At 35.1% G+C, this 19,186-nt stretch overlaps 1 protein-coding gene across 3 annotated transcripts in view; it reads left to right on the top strand.

Moving 5' to 3' along the window:
- The window catches only part of BMPR1A (bone morphogenetic protein receptor type 1A), a 133,765-nt gene that overhangs the window by 29,637 nt on the left and 84,942 nt on the right, over positions 1–19,186 (top strand). The gene's annotated exons all lie outside the window — the stretch shown is intronic.

Raw genomic sequence — 19,186 nt, 5'->3', positions numbered from 1 at the left:
GTGCTAGGCAAGTGGCTCTACCACTGATTTGCATCCTTCACCCCTTTTTAATTTTATTATCAGACAGAGTTTTACTAAATTGCCCAGACTATCCTTGAACTTGTGGTCCTTCTTCCTCAGCCTACTATCAGTTGAGATTATAGGTGTACCCCACCATGTACTGCTCCTGAACTGCATTTTAAATCTTGCATAGTAGAATCTTAGTAGCAAATCTTTATAATTGCCTTGTCTGTGTACCCAGTGTTTGACCCCCAAAATATTGCCAGAGTAAGCAAAAATCATTTTTTAAGAATTTGATTTCGTGTTTTTTCTCCCCTTACACTGTAATAGTGAATAAATCTTTTCCCTTTTAGCGTCACAAAGATGCCATTTTGAGGGGTTAAATTACTTTCAGAATGTTGATGTAAAAAAGGAGAAGAGATCAGGTTACACATTCTTTGTTCCAGACTTTCCCTCTGCACTTCAAGTTTGGAGCAGCACTGGTGAAGCTAAAGTGTGCATTTGTCACAGTATCTTCCACCTTGCTCCCACTTGAGGAGCAAGAGAATTAGGCAGTTTCCCTGACATGGCCTACCCTAAAAAGAGCGATTTTAACTTTAGTATTTGTAGAACTTGCTACTCATGTTTTTTTTAACATCTTTAAATTTATGTTATTTATCATTTCAAGTAAGCCAGAAGATTATTTCTTTGTATATTATGAGATATTTAAAAATATGTTATTTTGTGAATCCTCTTATATTTTAATAATGCAGTTAAACAAATTTACTTCTAATTTTTATTGATTAAACTTTAGAGTATTTAAAATTATCTTTTGACTAGAACGTTATGGTCTTGGCATAAAAGGGAATTACTTATGTGTTTCAGAACTGGTAGTAAAAAATTCCCAAAGCAGATACAGTATTTCTTTTGGTCCTTAGATAAATGAAGACTTTTAAAAGGGGTTTCACAAAAACTGTCATAAAAAAATCCTGCGCCATATTCTGAATGTTAATTTGACTGTGATGTAATTTTTCTCAGTTCAGTTTTAATTAGAATACAGACTTCTTAATCATTAAGGAATCATTTAAACAATTTTAGTTATTGAAATTTGGGTATTATTCTTGAAACTGTGTTTACATGCAGTTGGTCCATTTCTGAGAGTTTAAGAAACTTACATGTAATTCATGAAGTGATTATATCTGTATTAAACATTTTCAGTCCATTAAGAAATACTCAATTTTTAAATTTTAAATACTACTTATCTTTATCAGTTTGCTTAATACTTTTCTGAAGAAAGTCATTATAATTAATAGCAAAAAGAATTCTACCATTCTTGGGGCTGGGGAGATAGCTCAGTCAGTAGAGTGCTTGCCTTACAAGCACAAGGCCATGGGTTCAATCCCCAGCACCAAAAAAAAAAAAAGAATTATACCATTCTTTGTGTCAGTCTCTTTAATATTTTGAGAGTAGGCATTGCATTTTCTTAATAGAATATTATACCAGTATACTTCCAAAAGAGAAAAGCTACAGTTGGTGGGCTTTGAGACTTGATGTTTTGTTTTGTCCTGCTACACAGGTTTTATTCTCTCTAGCTCATGATTTAGTTATAATTTATTTACACATTTTTGCCCAATGGTGTGCTGTCATACTTGGTTTTCTGTGTTGTGGTTCCAATTCTCTAACTTTGTCTTTGCTTCTCTTATGCTTTATCCCTTCACTCTCCCTGCATATCTGATGAGTCACTGCTTTACCTCCTCCATGAAACCTTATTTTTAAATCTGGTAATTTCTTCCTTTTCTGTGCTTTGGTAGAGTTTGCAGTGTTCTGTCATTTTTCTTCTTGCTTATTTGTTTCATGTCTCTAATTTAATTTTAAATAATGATACTAGCTGCTATTTGTATACCTACTATATGCCAACTACTGTGTTGCCATTATTATTATTTTTTGGTACCAGGAATTGAACCCATGGGTGCTAAACCACTGAGTCACATCCCCATCCCTTTTTAATATTTTATTTAGAGACAGGGTCTCCGTTAGTTGCTTAGGGCCTCGCTAAATTGCTAAACCTAACTTTGAACTTGTGATCCTCCTGCTTCAGCGTCCTAAACTTCTGGGATTATAGGCATGTGCTATTTCGTCTGACTACTGTGTCATTATTATGAATTTTTAAAATAACCTGGTAGGGTAGGTTTTGGCATAAATCTGAGGAAAGTCAGAGCCAGCTACACTGTGCCAGAGTTTAGTCACACATTTTTCTCTATCTGGCTTCCTTCACACATATTTGGTACCTTAAAACATTAGATGTTTAATAAATCTGTGATTAGATGACTCATTTTGGTTTACTTTTTTTTTTTAAAAGATGGTTTTTGAAGGGGTGAGAGAAATTGTCTGTTAGAATTTGTGAATTTTTCGTTCTTCAAGTTGCATAATTTTGTCAAGCAACACCATGGACTTTTCTTCTAAACTTCCTTGTGCCTAAATGTAAACCTTGTTCCAAAAAGATTGACATGTGGTTCCCTATTATGTCAAGAAATCTGTGCCCTGAATGATGCAGGAAAGGTGTTTGAAAGTGAATAGTGAGGATAAGTTTGTGCTATAGAATAAACTGTTGTGTAAATTATTGAGAATATAATTTATGTTTAAAATTAGATGTAGGTAAAAACTTGATAAATGGGAAAATGGAGGTAATCTCAGAAAAGATTTTTAAAATTTTTGAATCAATTCAGTGTGTTCAAAACTTTGTACATTTGCTGTTATTTTTAAAAATCAATAATTGCTAATGAAATTTGAGATATATTTTTGACATCTTTTCATTGAATATAATGCTTTATATCATTCTTATAGAATCTTTTTTTTTTTTTTTTTTTTGGGTGCTGGGGATCAAACCCAAGGCCTTGTGCTTACAAGGCAAGCACTCTACCGACTGAGCTATCTCCCCAGCCCCTAGAATCATTTTTAAAACTTGAAGATTATTCCTTTTTTTGTGTCAGTTTTTTACTAGGTTATGATCTACTTTAGGGTTTATTTTTGTAGCTTCCTAACTTGACATTTTTATATCTTTGCAAAAACCAAGTAATTGGGCCATTCATCATAATCTCCCTACTTAAAGAAAACAATTATTAAGGTTTTTTACATGTAATCCATAAAAGGAGCATTTTAAATATTTACTCTGTCCACATTTGATGTGTTATTGATTTATTGATTTTTAAAAATAATTCTATAAGTATATAATGTGCTTTAATTTTTTAACTGTTTATTGGGCTTTGGACTTAAATCATGATAAGGTTTTTTTTTTTTTAAATACAGAGGTTTATTATTTGTATGTCTTAACAGAAAAATGAATGACATCAGAAACATTGAAAAAATTGAACTGAGTGTGGTCATGCATGCCTATAATCTCAGCTACTAAGGTGGTTGATGCAGGAGGATTGCACATTTGAGGCCAGAGGGGGGCAACTTTTGAGATCCTAGCTCAAAATAAAATAAAAAGGACCAGGGATGCAGTTCAGTGGTAGAGAATTTGCCTGGCACATGAAGGACCCTGCCCATAAAAGAAAAAAGTCAAAATTGAAGACTTACACATAGAATCATACTTTAGGACATATATGAATAAAATTATGTATTTTTCAGATATTAATGTAAACTTCAGATTCTGTAATATTTTAAGGAAACCACTTCATTATAACAGAGCACTTTGTCTTTGTGTATGTATACATTGGTACTAGGGCATGTGCTTTACTACTGAGCTAACAACTCCTCCAGCCTCAGTCTTTTTACCTTTCCGTTGCATTGAGATTTTGCCCAGTAATGTCTTTTTGAACCTATACACATTTGTCAAAGCTGTCTTGCATCCTGTTTTAAGTCTGCTTTTCGGCATTTACCTTAAGTGTAATTTAATTAGAACTTGCATGCACATTTCTGTTAGATATGCTTCCATTCTTGGGAACTGTAAACTCCATGTGAGTGGGGAATCTTACTTGGGTTGTTGTGTTAGGGACCTGGCACCCTGCCTTGCCTAGCACATATGCTTTGCGGCAGCATGCAGTACTTTAGTCTTTTTCTTTAGTCTTTAATTATATTAATAAAAAATTTTGGTTTTTCACGTTTTTTAGAGGCCCTGGAGAGAAACATAATTAATCATAAGAAGATCTGACTTTGGTATTACTTGTTTTAAAAATACCTGACTACTTTAATGATCTAATGATCAGAGAATATCTACGAAATAAGAATTTAAGGAGCTGAAGTTAAGTTTTTTTGTTTTGTTTTGATAGAGAAGCTTGAACTAAAGGTGCTTAACCACTGAGCTACACCCTCAGCTCTTTTTATTTTTGAGACAGGACCTTTCTAAATTGCTGAGGGTCTCACTAAAGTGCCCAGGTTAACCTTGAATTTACAATCGTCCTGCTTTAGCCTTTGAGTCACTAGGTTTATAGGTGTGCACCACTATGCCCCGCTGAAGTTAAGATTTTAAAATCTTTACTTTGCCAGGTATAGTGGCACATGCTGTAAACCCATTGTCTCTGGAGGTTGAAGCAGGAGTAGTGGCACATGCTGTAAACCTATTGTCTCTGGAGGTTGAAGCAGGAGGAGTGCAAGTTCAAGGCCAGCCTGGGTAAGTTAGGGAGACTTTGCCCCAAAATAAAAACATTAAAAAAGGGGGGCAGGTTTGGAGATGTATCTTGGTGGTGTAGAGTGCCCCTGTTCGGTCTCTGGTACCACAAAAATCAAAAAACATAACAGAACCCACATACTCAAGAAACCAAAACCACACACACAAAACAACAACAAAACCCCCAAAACCTTTACTTTGCATTTATATTATTGTGATTTAAGATGATTATCATTATTCTTTATTGATGATACCTGTCAAAAGGCGAGCTTAAAACAACCATTTCTGCTGGATTCTGAATGCTGAGAAACAAAAACTGAACTTTGTGAATTATTATAAGTCATCTGTGAAGTGAGATAATAAAATTGACTTCTTAATGTATAATTTAGGCTTTCATGAAATACCAGAGTGTGAAAACGCTCAGCCATGTGCCTGTCACACTGTAGGTGCCCTGTAAATGTTAATTATCATAACTTCTCTAGGTATAAGAAAACTAACTTCCTCAAAAGCAGTTGTAACTGCGTGCGTGGCCGATGCCTGTAATCTTGGCAGCTCAGGAGGCTTGAGACAGTAAGATGGAGAGTTCAGAGCCAGCCTTAGCAAAAGTGAGGTGCTCATAAGCAACTCGGAGAGACCCTGTCTATAAATAAAATACAGAATAGGGCTGGGGATGTGGTCCAGTGGTCAAGTGCCCCTGAGTTCAATCCTTGGTACCTGCTCCCCTGCCAAAAAAAAAAAAAAAAAAGCAATTGTAAATTTAAAAGTGAATTTGCTGCCCATCTCAAACCAATATCAAAATAAATATATATATATATGTATGTATATATATTTTATTTTAAAATTATATATTTTTTAAAATATTTATTTTAAAAGTCTAATGGCAGTTGCTGTTGGTAGGTCTTTTAGCTCCATTTTGAGTCTTTGTATTGTATATAATATGGAAAGATTTGAAATAAATCTATGGGCCAGGGCAGCTTACACAAAAATGCTAAATAATTTTCAGTGGGACTGACAAAAACTTACAAATAAGTGACACTGCTTGGTGTGGTGGCACATGGCTATAATCCCAGCAACTGCAAGAAAAGAAAAAAATAGTATCATCTAGTTTGTTCATGGAATCTATGAGAATTCTGACTGTCTCCCTTGTTTGGTCTATTCATTGATTCATTCCTATCAGCAGTCTCTAATGGAGCCTTGTATGTAGTAGAGAATTGTAAGGAAAATAAGCCTTAACAAGCAGACACCCTTTAGCTCCTTTCTTAGTACCCAGATGTTTAAACGACTGATTCACCCACAATACTTAACTCTTTTTAGCACTCCCCCTCCATTTTTTTTTTCTTTTTGGTACTGGGGATTGAACCCAGGGCACTTTACCACGGAGCTACATCCCTAGCCTACCTCCCCCTTTAATTGTTGTAGATGGATGTAACACCTCCATTTATTTGTGTATTTATTTATTTTTTTATGTGGTGCTGAACATTGAACCCAGTGCCTCACACTTGCCCGACAAGTGCTCCACTGAGCCACAACCCTAGACTAGCCCATTTTTATTTTTTATTTTGAGACAGGGTCTCACTAAGTTGCTGTGACTGGCTTTGAACTTGTGATCCTTCTGTGTCAGCCTCCAGAATCACTGGGATTATAGATGTGCTGCACCATGCCCAGCTCCCATCCTGTTCGTTATGCTTCCTGTCTACCATCCTTGTCTGTGTTGTTCATGGCCTCCATGGTGCCAGATTTTCTGTCCTTATGTCTTTCAGCCTCTCAGTAGCATTTGACACAACTGGCACCTCTGCATCAAACTCTTAGCCTCTGTGGCATGACTCTACTGCCTGCCCTATATTTTAGTATGGTCCAGGTAGTGGTGAGGGACAATTTAAATCAGGGCTGAGGATGATCTCTTGCTGGTTTCAGCCCTTACTCTGAAGCCTTGAAGCCTGAATATAGTTAGTAACATAATTTAGGCATTATTCCATACACCCTGAATTTTGAACTAATTTACGAAATGACAAAAAGGATTTGGAAAGTAAAAATAGCTGTATTAAAGAATTAAACTACATTTTAACAATTCTTGCCTCTGTGTTGCAGATACAAATGTTTAAATGACTACGATGTAAAGGAAGTTTGACATGAGAAATCATGTTTAAATAAACAACATTTTTTTTTTTTTATCTTTCCCTAGAGGAAAAACATTGACTTATAACATGTGATTGAACCTGTCTAGTTTAAGTAGCATTAAGAGTCAATGGTCTTAAGCTTGAGAGAGAAAAGGGGGAAAAATATTCTTGCAGATGCTTCTCATTCTTTAACCTAGAATATTAGTTTTTTTTTTTTTAAATATTGTTTTAAGTGTTGATAGACCTTTAACTTATTCATTTACTTATATGTGGTGCTGAGAATTGAACCCAGTGCCTCACTCATACTAGGCAAGTGCTCTACCACTGAGCTACAACCCCAGACCCTAGAATATTAGTTTTAATCAGTTTTAAAATAGACATTTTAATATTTGAATATCCTCTTGTCTGAAGGTACCTGGATTTTAGATCAGTTTTTTCATTTCAGTTAAAGATAGCAGTCATAGAATTGTGAGGGGAAAAAAGAAAAAGTTAAGTACTCTTTATTACTCAGTAATTTCCCAATCATTGTTAAGGACTCAGTTGTCAAAAATTATTCTTTTAAAAATGAAGTCAGATCAGTAGAATAAAATATTCTGACAGTAACTACCCCTAATCTCAATGCTAAAGCAGTACATAATTGACATGTCACCAGCTTATTAAGATTGCTACATTAAAACAGAAGAAAATTATATGCATTAACTTTAATAACAATTTACATCAGCCCTTTTCTTTTTTGTTTCTGCATCTGATCTCAAACTTAGGAATTCCTTCCCCATTGCAACAGTGTTTTCAAGAGCTTATATAATCTTACATTTTACATTCAAACCGTCTATCTGGAATTAATTTTATGGCATGAGTAGATCCATTTTTTCCCAAGCAGTTAGCAGATTCTCTTAGTACCTCGTATTGATCTAAAATGTTGCTTTTATTTTATTCTTTCATACATTTAGATTTACTTGTGGTCTCTTAACAGTGGAATCACTATATTAATAATCTTTCAGTACTTTTTTTTATTTTTAACTCTCTAATTTGTTTGTTTTGACAGAGAACAGCAGAAATTTATTACCCACTCTTGGGGAGAGTAGCCATCCAAAATCAAGGTGGCTGTAGAGCTGTTCAAAGATCTATTCCTGGCTTCTTTCCTAACTTCTGGTCACCTCAGGCATTTCTTTGAGCTTTAGAATCTCTTCTCATAAGTCTGTTTAAATGTCTTCTTTTTATTTTTAGGATACCAGTCTCTGGACCAGGGCCTACTCTTAATAACCTCATTTAAACTTGATTACCTCTTTTCAAATAAGGTCTGAGAAGGTTAGAACTTCAACATATGATTCTAATTATTTGGGTTTTTTTCTGCTTTGCATTTTGAAATAATTTTATACCTAGGAAAGATATTCCTAGAATAGCATTGTGAACTCCCATGTTCTCCATGCAGATTCACACTTTTTAACATTTTTCCACATTTCTTAACGTCTGTCAAAGTTTGTGTATGAGAAAATTGGTTGCTAGTACTGGCAAACTCACCTAACTTTCTGAAGTTAAGCTGTATGCTCAGGAATGTAGTTCATCAATCCTAAAATGCATTTATCTATGTAATGCACAAGTAAAGATGCTGTGTTCCCCAAAAGTGATGCCAGTTAAACAGTGATATGCTGCTTTTAAGAGTCAAACTGATTTTACAGTAGGGTTGATGAATTATATGGTGTCACTAAAATATAAAAATGTATCATTGAAATATATTTAGTAAAATGTATATTATATATATATGCATATGTGTGTATATATATGTGTGTATGTATATATATATTTTTTTTTATAAATTTAAATTTTAGAGCAGTTTTAGGTTCAAAAGCAAAATCAAACAGTAGTTTACACATACCTGTACTCACACATGCATAAGTCACCACTGCCCTATTATTAGTATCTCACACCAGAATGGCGAATTTGTTATAATCGATGAGCCTACATTGACACATCATTACTATGCAACATCTATAGTTTAAATTATAGTTCATTCGTGAGAGGATAATTTCTGTGTCTTGACAATGTATAATGACATATGTCTTCCATTGTAGTACTATACAGCCTGATTTCAACTGCCCTAAAAATTCTCTCTATGCTTATTCATCCCTTTTTCCCTCCAGCTCTGGCATCCACTGACCCTTTTTACCTTCTCCATAGTTTTACTATTTCCAGAATGTCACAGTTGCAATCACAACTTCATTAACGTAGAGATAAGTTTCCTCCAATGTTCTTTTGTGGCATTTCTTTTCAGTGTTGAGTAATATTCCATTGTCTGGATATATCGCAGTTTATCCATTCACCTAATGAAGGACTTCATGGTTACATCAAACATTGGAAAATTATGAGTAAGGCAACGATAAATTTCTGTGTACACGTTTTTCACATGGATGTGAGTTTTCAACTTCATTATGTTAAATACCAAGGAATGTAGTTGCTGGATCAGATGGCAGGGGTATGCTTAGCATTTTCAGAAACTGTCAAAACTATTCCAAAGAGGATGTAACATTTTGCATTCCTACCAACAGTGAGTGAGAGCTCCTTTTGCTCCATATCCTTGCTAGCTTTTGGTGATGTCAGTGTTCTGGATTTTGGTTGTTCTAATGTGTATGTAGTGTTAACTAGTTTTGATTGACATTTCCCTAGAGATATATGATATATGGAGCTTATTTTCATATGCTTATTTGCCAACTGTATGTCTTCTTTGGTGAGGTGTGTCTAACAGACTTTGGTGCCAATTTTTTTATTATTTGTTATTTTAAAAAATATTTTTAAAATAACGAATTGAACCAATTATTTGTTATTTAAAAAATTTTTTTTTGGAGATTGAACCAAGCACTTAACCTCTAAGCTACATTCCCAGCCCTTTTTATTTTTTATTTAATTTTGAGATGGGGTCTCACTAAGTTGCTCAGGGCCTTGCTAAGTTGCTGTGGCTGGTTTTGAACTCAACAGTCCTCCTATCTCAGCCTCCCAAGTTGCTGGGATTATAGGCATGTGCCATCTTGCCCAGCTCCAGTTTTTTATTATGGTATTTGTTTTCTTATTGAGGTTTTTTTTTTTTTTTTTTTTGGGGGGGGGGGTGGTACCAAGGATTGAACTCAGGGACACATGACCACTCAGCCACATCCCTATTTTGTATTTTATTTATAGACAGGATCTCACTGAGTTGCTTAGTACCTCGCTTTTGCTGAGGCTGACTTTGAACTGGAGATCCTCCTGCCTCAGCCTCCAGAGCTGCTGAGATCACACCACTGCACCTGGCTATTTCTTTATGAGTTTTAAGAATTCTCTTAATATTTTGGGTAATAGCCCTTTAGCTGTGGTGTCTTATTGCAGATAGTTTTTCCTAATCTATGACTTGTCTTCTCATTCTTTTGACAGTGTCTTTTATAGAAGTTTTATAATTTTATTGAAGTCTAACAATAAATATTTCATGAACTGTACCTCTTTAATCTGTATAATTTTTATTTCCTTTTCTTGACTTTTTGCATTAACTAGAACTTGGAGTGTGATGTTGAAAAGGAATGGTTAACGGTGACATCTTTGCCTTGTTCCTGATCTCATTGTAAATCTTAAAATTTCTCACCACTAAGTATGTTAGATACAGGGTTTTGTAGCTGTTCTTTGTTCATTTGAGGAAGTTTCCCTTTGTTGCTGGTTTTCTGAGAGGTTTTTCGTTCGTTTTGTACTGGGGATTGAATCTAGGGGCACTCTATCACTGAGCTACATTTCCAACCCTTTTGAGTCTTTGTTTTGAGACAGAGTCTTCCTAAATTGTTCTGGCTGGCCTAGAACTTGTAATCTTCCTGCCTCAGCTTCCCTAGTTGGGATTATAGTCGTATGCCACCATACCCAGTGTTTTCTGAGAGTTTCGTGAATGGGTGTTGGTTTTTGTCAAATGCTTTTTCTTTTTTCCTTCAGTTTCTCTTTGGCAGGGTACTGTGTTTAAGTTTATGTCTTTGTGTGTTCCTAGACTGTGAACTTAACCAGTACTACTTAATTTTTTCCCCTTCTCTTACACAGGTTCGAGTTAGGTACTTCTCTGCTCTTTTGTCTATAGTGAGCTGGGAGGTGGCTATTTCTCCTCCTCTTCCAGAAGGATGGAGCTGACTGGAATTAGGCAGATCAGTTAAGATTCAATAAGAACCCTGGTGGATTAACTTCTGGTTAAATAGTCCCTCTGAAGGCAGGCTTATTATAAGAAGAACAGAATGCTTTGGGATATTTTAAAGTGATTCCTTTTCTCTTCCCTTTGCTGGAAGAATTGCAATTCAAGTTTCTACTTTGCTGAGTTGTGGTCCTTGGTCTGTAGGCTGCCTGTTTGTCTCCAATGTTGGAGGCAGTGGTTCACTGTACAACATGTTATTCAATTTGGTTAGCTTTTTACTTAAGTCTGGTGATTTCCAAATAAATCACATGCTGGAGTAATCCCAAGTTGATATTTTCCTTTCAGATTGTTAATTTGAGAATTTTAGGTGTTTTTATAATAAGCTATTTTTTCCTATAATTTGTAGTATTCAGAGAATTTATAATAGAATTTTAAGGCTTTTTCCTTCAACATCTCTTTTATTAAGATTCTGTATTTGGGACTGAATTATTTGTTTAAGAGGGAGGGATCACTTTCAAAAGTTTTTTTGAATCTGCAACAGAATTTGTCTTGCTTTGAGCAGTACCTGTGGCTGCCTATTACCTTATAAAAATATACTGTGCTTCTCTCCCAGTGTTGATGAAAAATACAAAACACAAATAGAAATTAAAATAGTTTTATCATGACCACCTGTATATATCTCTCACATGCCTGTTCATCTGTCATCCCTTTGGATTCATTAGCTAACTGTGTGTGTGTGTGTGTGTGTGTGTGTGTGTGTTTATGAGACTGAGTCTTACTGGGCGGCCCTTAGGCTCAAGTTTCTCCTACTTCAGCCTCCCATGTGGCTGGGACTACAGGTTCAATACACCACATCAGGCTTCAGTTTGCTTTTTTATGTGTTGCAAAGTAAGTTGCCAATATGGTGCACTTCCCACTGAACACTTAGCATTTACATCATTAATTGTGTTTATTATTTGTTTACATCTTCAGGGAAGATGGAGACCCAATTCATTATTTAAAAGCTGATAAGTGAAATGAAAGAAACATTTATTCCTGACATTCTTATTTCCTGGAAAACCAAATAATGGTTGAAATACTCAAACAATGTATATACCTATATAAAATATAACTTCATTCTGATTTCTAGATATTTACCCTAGTGCAATGAAACTTACGTTTGCACAGAAAGCTTTGTATGAATATACATAGTACTTCTATTCATAGTTGCCTCAATCTGGGAACAAGCTATAAATTTTTTGTTAGAAGAATGGTTAAACAGCTGGTTCTGTTAAAATGGTTAAGAATGGTTGAAAAACTGGGTGCCATGGAGCATGCCTATGATCTGAGCTACTTTAGAAGCTGAGGCAGGAAGATTGCAAAGTACCAGGCCAACCCAGGCAGCTTTGCAAGACCCTTTTTCAAAATAAAGAATCAAAAGGCCTAGGAATGCAACTCAGTTTAATATTTAGTATAATCCTAAGGCAAAAAACTGGTTCATCTATATCATGGAACATTACTCAGCATTAAAAGGGAATAAACCATTGATACATGCAGTAATGTGTATGAACCAAAGGCCTTAGTTCAGTATAACTGAAAGAGTTTAGGAATTTGAAGCTATGACCTGCATTCGAATCCTAATTCTGCTGTTCACTGACAAACCCCACTTGTGCTCTCTGAACCTGTGTATCTGAAAATGGAAGGAGATTATTTTTTTCTTTTTCCTTTTAAAAATTTCTGTTTGAAACATTGTTTCATTTCTTCTTATACACTAAAACTCTGCAGCAAAAGTAAGGCAGGTTCTAGGGATAGAAATCTCACTCACCTGTCTTCTGTTAATGCTAGAAGACAGTGGAACATTCTTCAAAGTCAGAAGGGAACTGACCAGGGATTCTCAGGCAGGAGGGCATCCACCATGTTCAAAACAACAGAAAACTACAAGATGTGTAATTCAAGTTGAGAAAAGACCTACTAGTACTTACTGTATCTAATTATAGTAGTGTGTATTGAAATATAATTATATATAGTTTATATATAAGCTATTATTGTTTTCCATATTCTTTATTGGTACATTATAATTGTACATAATGGTGTGATTTATTGTTATATATTCATACATGGCACACAATATAACAATATAATTTGGCCAATATTATTCCCCAATACCCCCCACTTCCCGTCTCTTTCTTGTACTCTACTGATCTCTCTTCCATTTTCATGAGAATCCTCCCACTGTCCTCTTTTCCTTTTTCTCTCTAGTCTCCACATAGGAAAGGAAACATAGCTACCCTTAACCACCTTACTTTGGCTTATTTTGTTTAACACAGTGTTCTCAAGTTCCCATCCATTTTCCTACAAATGACATTATTTCATTTTTCTTTATGACTGAGTAAAACTCCATTCTGTACATATACTGCATTTTCTTTATCCCTTCATCTGTTGATAGACACCTAGGCTGGCTCCATAGCTTGTCTGTTGTGAACTTTGCTTCTATAAACACATTTATGCATGTATGGCTATAGTTATGCTGACGAGTTCTTCAGGATAAATACTGAGGAATGATATATAGCTGGGTCATATGGTGGTTACATTCTTAGTCTTTTCAGGACCCTCCATACTGATTCTCACAGTGACTGTACTAATCTATAGTACCACCAACAGTATAAAAACATTCTCTTTTCTCTATAACCTCTCCAGCATTTATTAGTGTTTGTACTTGTCATAGCTGCCATTTTTCACCTTTCTTTTTTTTTTTTTTTTGGATACCAGGGATTGAACTCAGGGGCACTTGACCACTGAGCCACATCCCCACCCCTATTTTGTATTTTATTTAGAGATAGGGTCTCACTGAGTTGCCTAGAGCCTTCCTGAATTGCTGAGGCTGACGTTGAACTCTCGATCTTCCTGCCTCAGCCTCCAGAGCTGCTGGGATTATGGGCTTGCACTACCACACCTGGGTATAGCTGCCATTTTTTTTTTTTTTTTTTTTTTTTAATTTTTAGATGTTGATAGACCTTTATATGTGGTGCTGACATGTGCTAGGCAAATGCCATACCTCACACAGTGCCTCACATGGGCTAGGCAAATGCTGTCCCACTGAGCCACAACCCTACTGCCATTTAAAAAAAATATTTTTAGTTGTCTATGGATTATTTATTTATTTATTTATTTATTTATTTATTTATTTATTTATTTGCAGTGCTGAGAATCAAACCCAGTGCCTCACACTTGCTAGGGTCTACCACTGAGCTACAACCCCAGCCCTCATAGCTGCTATTCTGACTGGGAAGAGATGAAATTTCAGTGTATTGACTGACTTTTCCTAATTGTTAATGATTACTATTACTCATTGAACATTTTTTCATATATTTGTTGGCCATTTGTATTTATTCTTTTGAGAAGGGTCTATTTAGTTCATTTGCCCATTTAATTGGGTTATTTGTTGTTTTTTTGAGTTCTGTATATATTCTAGAGTACTAATCTGTCAGAAGAGTAGCTAGCAAAAAAAAAAAAAAAGGTAGCTAGCAAAGATCTCCCAATCTGTAGGTTCTTACTTCACATTCTTAATTGTGTGTGTGTGGTTTTTTTTTTTTTTTTTTTTTTTTTTTTTTTGTTGTGCAGAAGCATTTTGAGTGCTCATCCTCTTTTTCCACTTACCGACTCTTAGAATTACTTCCTAAGTTTTAGGGGTCTTGTGCCTGTGTTGGAGTGTTGACCCTATGTTTTCTTCTAGGAGTTGCATAGTCTCTGGTCTAATTCCTAAGCCTTTGATCCATTTTGAGTTGATTTTTGTGCAGGGTGAGAGGTAAGAGTCTAGTCTCTTTTTTCTACATGTTGATAACCAGTTTTCCCAGTACCATTTGTTTACAAGGCTATGTTTTCTCCAATGTGTGTTTTTGATAAGGATCAGATGATTGTAGATGTGTGGGTTTATCTCTGGGTCTTTTTTTCTATACCATTGGTCTATGTATCTCTTTTTATGTCAGTATTAGTCAGGTGTTATTAGAGCTCTGTAGTATAATTTAAATTCAGGTATTGTAAATGCCTTCAGCATTGCTTTTTTGACTTAGAATTGCTTTGGTTATTCTGGATCTTTTATTCTTCCAAGTGAATTTTAGGACCATTTTTTTCTAGTTTTGAGAAGAGTGTAGTATTTTGATATTGGGATTGCATTGAATCAGTATATGCTTTTTGTAGTATGGTCATTTTAATGATACTAATTCTGCCTAATCATGAACTTGGGAGGTCTTCCCATCTTCTTGTGTCTTCTTCATTTTCTTTCTTCAGTGTTCTGTAATTTTCATTGTAGAGGTCTTTCATCTTCTTGGTTAGATTTATTCCTAGGTGTTATTTTTATTTTTTATTTCTTTAATGCTATTATGAATAGGATTGTTTTCCTGGTTTCTTTCTCAGCAGATTTATTATTGGTATTTAGGAAGCTGCTGCTTTCCAAATTTATTAGCCCTAGCTATCTTTGGTGGACATTTTTGGGTCTTTTAACTATAGGATCATATCACCTGCAAAGAGTGATAACATCCCCAGTCTCTTTTTTGTTTTTTTGTTTTTTTTTTTTGAGGGGGGGGGAGGGGACAGGGTCTTATCAAGTTGCTTAGGGCCTCACTATATTGCTGAGGCTGGACTGGAACTTGTGATCTAAAGAGACTATTTCTTAATACATGTGATTATTATGAAGTTCTTTTAGAATATGGGCAAAAACTTGTTTTTAAATTATGAAGTGATACAATTATAATACCATATTATCACTTTCCTTAACTGTGCAAAATTACTCCTTTATAGTCATCTTTGGAGTTTTACCTTAATTCATGGTCAGTATTTCTGGTTTTCAGTTTCCAAAAAAACCCCTCTGCCTCCTCCCCATCTCTTCCCACCAATCCAATCAGGACTTTTCTCTCATTTCTTTAATTTATCACATGTTACAAGAGTTCTAGCTATCTGCCCCAAAGGTTTTCTCAACACTTGCGTTATAAAATTGTAATTCTGTCTTGGAACAACAAACAAAAACCTTGAATTCATACAGGGTAAGGTGATGCTCTTCTATCATTTTACTTCATTTCTTTTATTGATTGATTAGTGTAGGAGACCAAACCCAGGACCTCAAGCATGCCCAGGCAAATGTTCTACCAACTAAGCTACATCCCCAGTCCTTACTTCTCTTTAATTATAAATAGTTCATTCATTATGAAAATCTTTTTTCAGTGACAGGTGAAGCAAAAAAATCACTCTTCTGCCTTTCTCTGTTTATTAAAAATGGGAAAATATAATAATAAAATTTATCATTTTATTCATGTTTAAGTGCCACAATTCAGTGTCATTAAGTACATTTATACTGTTGTGCAACCATGGCCATTAGACATTTCCACAACTAAATCATCCTGAATAGAAACTTTGCCTAATAAACAGTTAATCCCTGTTCCCTTTGCCTCCAGTCCCTGGTAACAACTATTCTATGAATTTGTCTGTATTAGGTACTTCATATGGATGGAATCATATTTTTGCCTGACATTTCCTTTAGCTTATTGTTTATAAGGTTCATTGATGATGTAACATCAATATTTTATTTTTTCTTGCTGAATATTATTCCATTGTAGAGATTAATTCATCTATCAGTTGATGGACATTTGGGTTATTTTTTATCTTTTGTACATAATGCTGCTGTGAACATTCTTACAAAAATTTTTATGTGGAGATGTTTTCATTTCTCTTGGGTATATAGGAGTGTAATTGGAAGATCATATGGTAACCATTTTAGGAACTACTAGACTTCTATAGTGGCTATACCTTCACATTTCTAATAGCAGTGTATAAGGGTTCCAGGTTTTCCACATCCTTGCCAAAACTTGTTTTTTGTTATAGCCATCTGGTGGGTATAAAGTAGATTTCATTTGCATTTCCCTAATTAATGTTTAGTTTCCCTAATTAATGTTTAATGTTTATCAGGATGTTTTCATGTGCTTCTTGTTCATTGCATATATTGTTTGGAGACCTGTTCAGCTCTTTTTCACATTTTTAATTGGGTTATTTTTCTTTTTGCTCTTGTAGTTTTACAAGTCTTTTATTTATTCTAGATACAGTCCTTATCAGATACATGATTTTTAAATTTTTTTTTTCACATTTTGTAGGTTGTCTTTTTACTTTCTTTTAAAAAAATTTTTAGTTGTAGGTGGACATAACACCTTTATTTTATTTATTTATTTTTTATTTTATGTGGCGCTGAGTATCATCCCTGGTACCTCACACATGCTAGGTGAACACTTTACCAACCACTGAGCGATAACCCTAACCCTTTGAAGCATAAGTTTTTAATTTCATGATGTGCATTTTGATTCTTATTTGTGTGTGTGTGTGTGTCTTAATGTGTCTTGATTTGACAGTTCAACTTGACCATTTTCATACTTTACTGAAAGTTGGCAGCTAGATCAAGAGATTTGATCAGATTCTCGAATGTCTTTGTCAATCCTATAGGAAGTCAGAGGGCAGCAATTTGTGATTGAGTATATCAGCTGATTAATTCTTCATTAGAGTTTGCTGACATGTCATATTGTGTGATAACTGATGAGCTTTTGTTACATATTTAAAGTCGATACATTTTTGTTAAAATTGACCTGTTTGTAGTACATAGTTCTATGAATTTTAACACATCTGTTGAATAATTTAACCATCATGGTTATTATACAGAGCAGTTCTGTCACCTGAAAAAACACTCCTTTTTGCTACCTGTTTGTAGTCACAATTTGGCTTCCATCCCTAATGCCTGGAAGCCCCTGTTCTCTGTCACTCTAGTTTTGTCTTTTACTTAGTATTATGCCTTGAGATTCATTAGAGTCTTATATTATCAATAGTTCTGTTCCTTTCTGTTGCCAGTTAGTATTCCACTGAATGGATGTGCTGCAGTTTAACCATTTACTTCTCAAAGGACATTTGTATTGTTTCCAGTTTTTGATAATCATGAATAGAGCTACCCATATACATTCATGTATAGATTTTCGCTTGAACATATGTTCTTTTCACTTAGGTAAGTACCTAGGAATGGGATTGCTAGAGTGGAATTTACAAAGAGGTGTTTCTGTATTATTTGGACATTTCATTTGTTAATTGGTTTTTCAAGGAACAGGAAAGGCAAAATAAATGCTTCAGTCAGTCTTTTTAACTTAACAGTTCGGTGCTGGGAATCAAAGCCAGAGCCTTATGATAGGCAGACACTGTACCACAGAGCTACACCCCTAGCTCCAGTCTATTTTGTAATACACTAATTTTTAGAGGAGTGTTACGTACACAACAAAATTAAAGGGAAGAGTGATATCTTTGTTACAACTAATGAAGCTACCTATGTAGACAAGTCATTAAAGTCTATAGTTTATGCTAAGGTTCCCTCTCCATGTTGTACATTTTGACAAATGTTTAATGACACTTTATTGATGTATCCACCATTATAGTATTATACAGAGTGATTTCTCTTCCCTAAAGTTCCTTTGCTTTGCCTATTCATTGCCCCACCCCCAGCTCATGACAATCACAGGTCTTTATACTGTCTCCATAGTCTGCTGTTTTCAGAATGTCACATAGTTGTAATTATAATGATTTTTGTATGTTCGTGTGTGTTACTGGGGATTGAACCCAGGGTGCTCTACCACTGAACTACATCCCCAGCCCTTTTGTTTTTTATTTTGGGATAAGGTCTCATTGAGTTGCTCAGGCTGACTTGGAATTTGAGGTCCTCTTGCCTCATGTCTTCAGAGTATCAGGGATTACAGGCATGTGTCACCATGCCTGGCTATGGTTATGATTTTTAAAATAATGAATTGGGGGTTGGGGATATAGCTCAGTGACTAGAGCACTTGCCTCACAAGCCCAAAGCCCTGGGTTCAATCCCCAGCACTGAAAAGAAAAAGAAAGAAAGAAAGAAAATAATGAATTGACTCCCTGTCTTCTCTGATTAACCGCCCCCATTCCCCTACCCCCTTATTGCTATGAACTCAGATTTAAACATATTTGTTGGAGTTCAATCCATTGCAATTCTGACACTTGTTGTTGATTATTGGGAGGCTCTTTAGATTTGCTCCTTAATCTTTTCTTTAAAAAAAATTCTTTTTAGTTGTCGATGGACATTTATTTATTTATTTATATGTGGTGCTGAGAATTGAACCCAGTGCCTCACACATGCTGGGCAAGTACTCTACCACTGAGCTACAACCCCAGCCCTGAAATATCTAGTTTCTAATATTTTTTATTTTATTTTATTTATTTATTTATTTAATTTTTGTGGTGCTGGGGATTGAACCCAGGGCCTTGTGCTTGTAAGGCGAGCACTCTACCAACTGAGCTGTATCCCCAGCCCTATATTTTTTATTTTAA

Source organism: Sciurus vulgaris, assembly GCF_902686455.1.
Source record: "Sciurus vulgaris genome assembly, chromosome: 4".
NCBI classification, from domain to species: Eukaryota; Metazoa; Chordata; class Mammalia; order Rodentia; family Sciuridae; genus Sciurus; species Sciurus vulgaris.
This window is presented reverse-complemented; position numbering and strand designations above follow the sequence as displayed.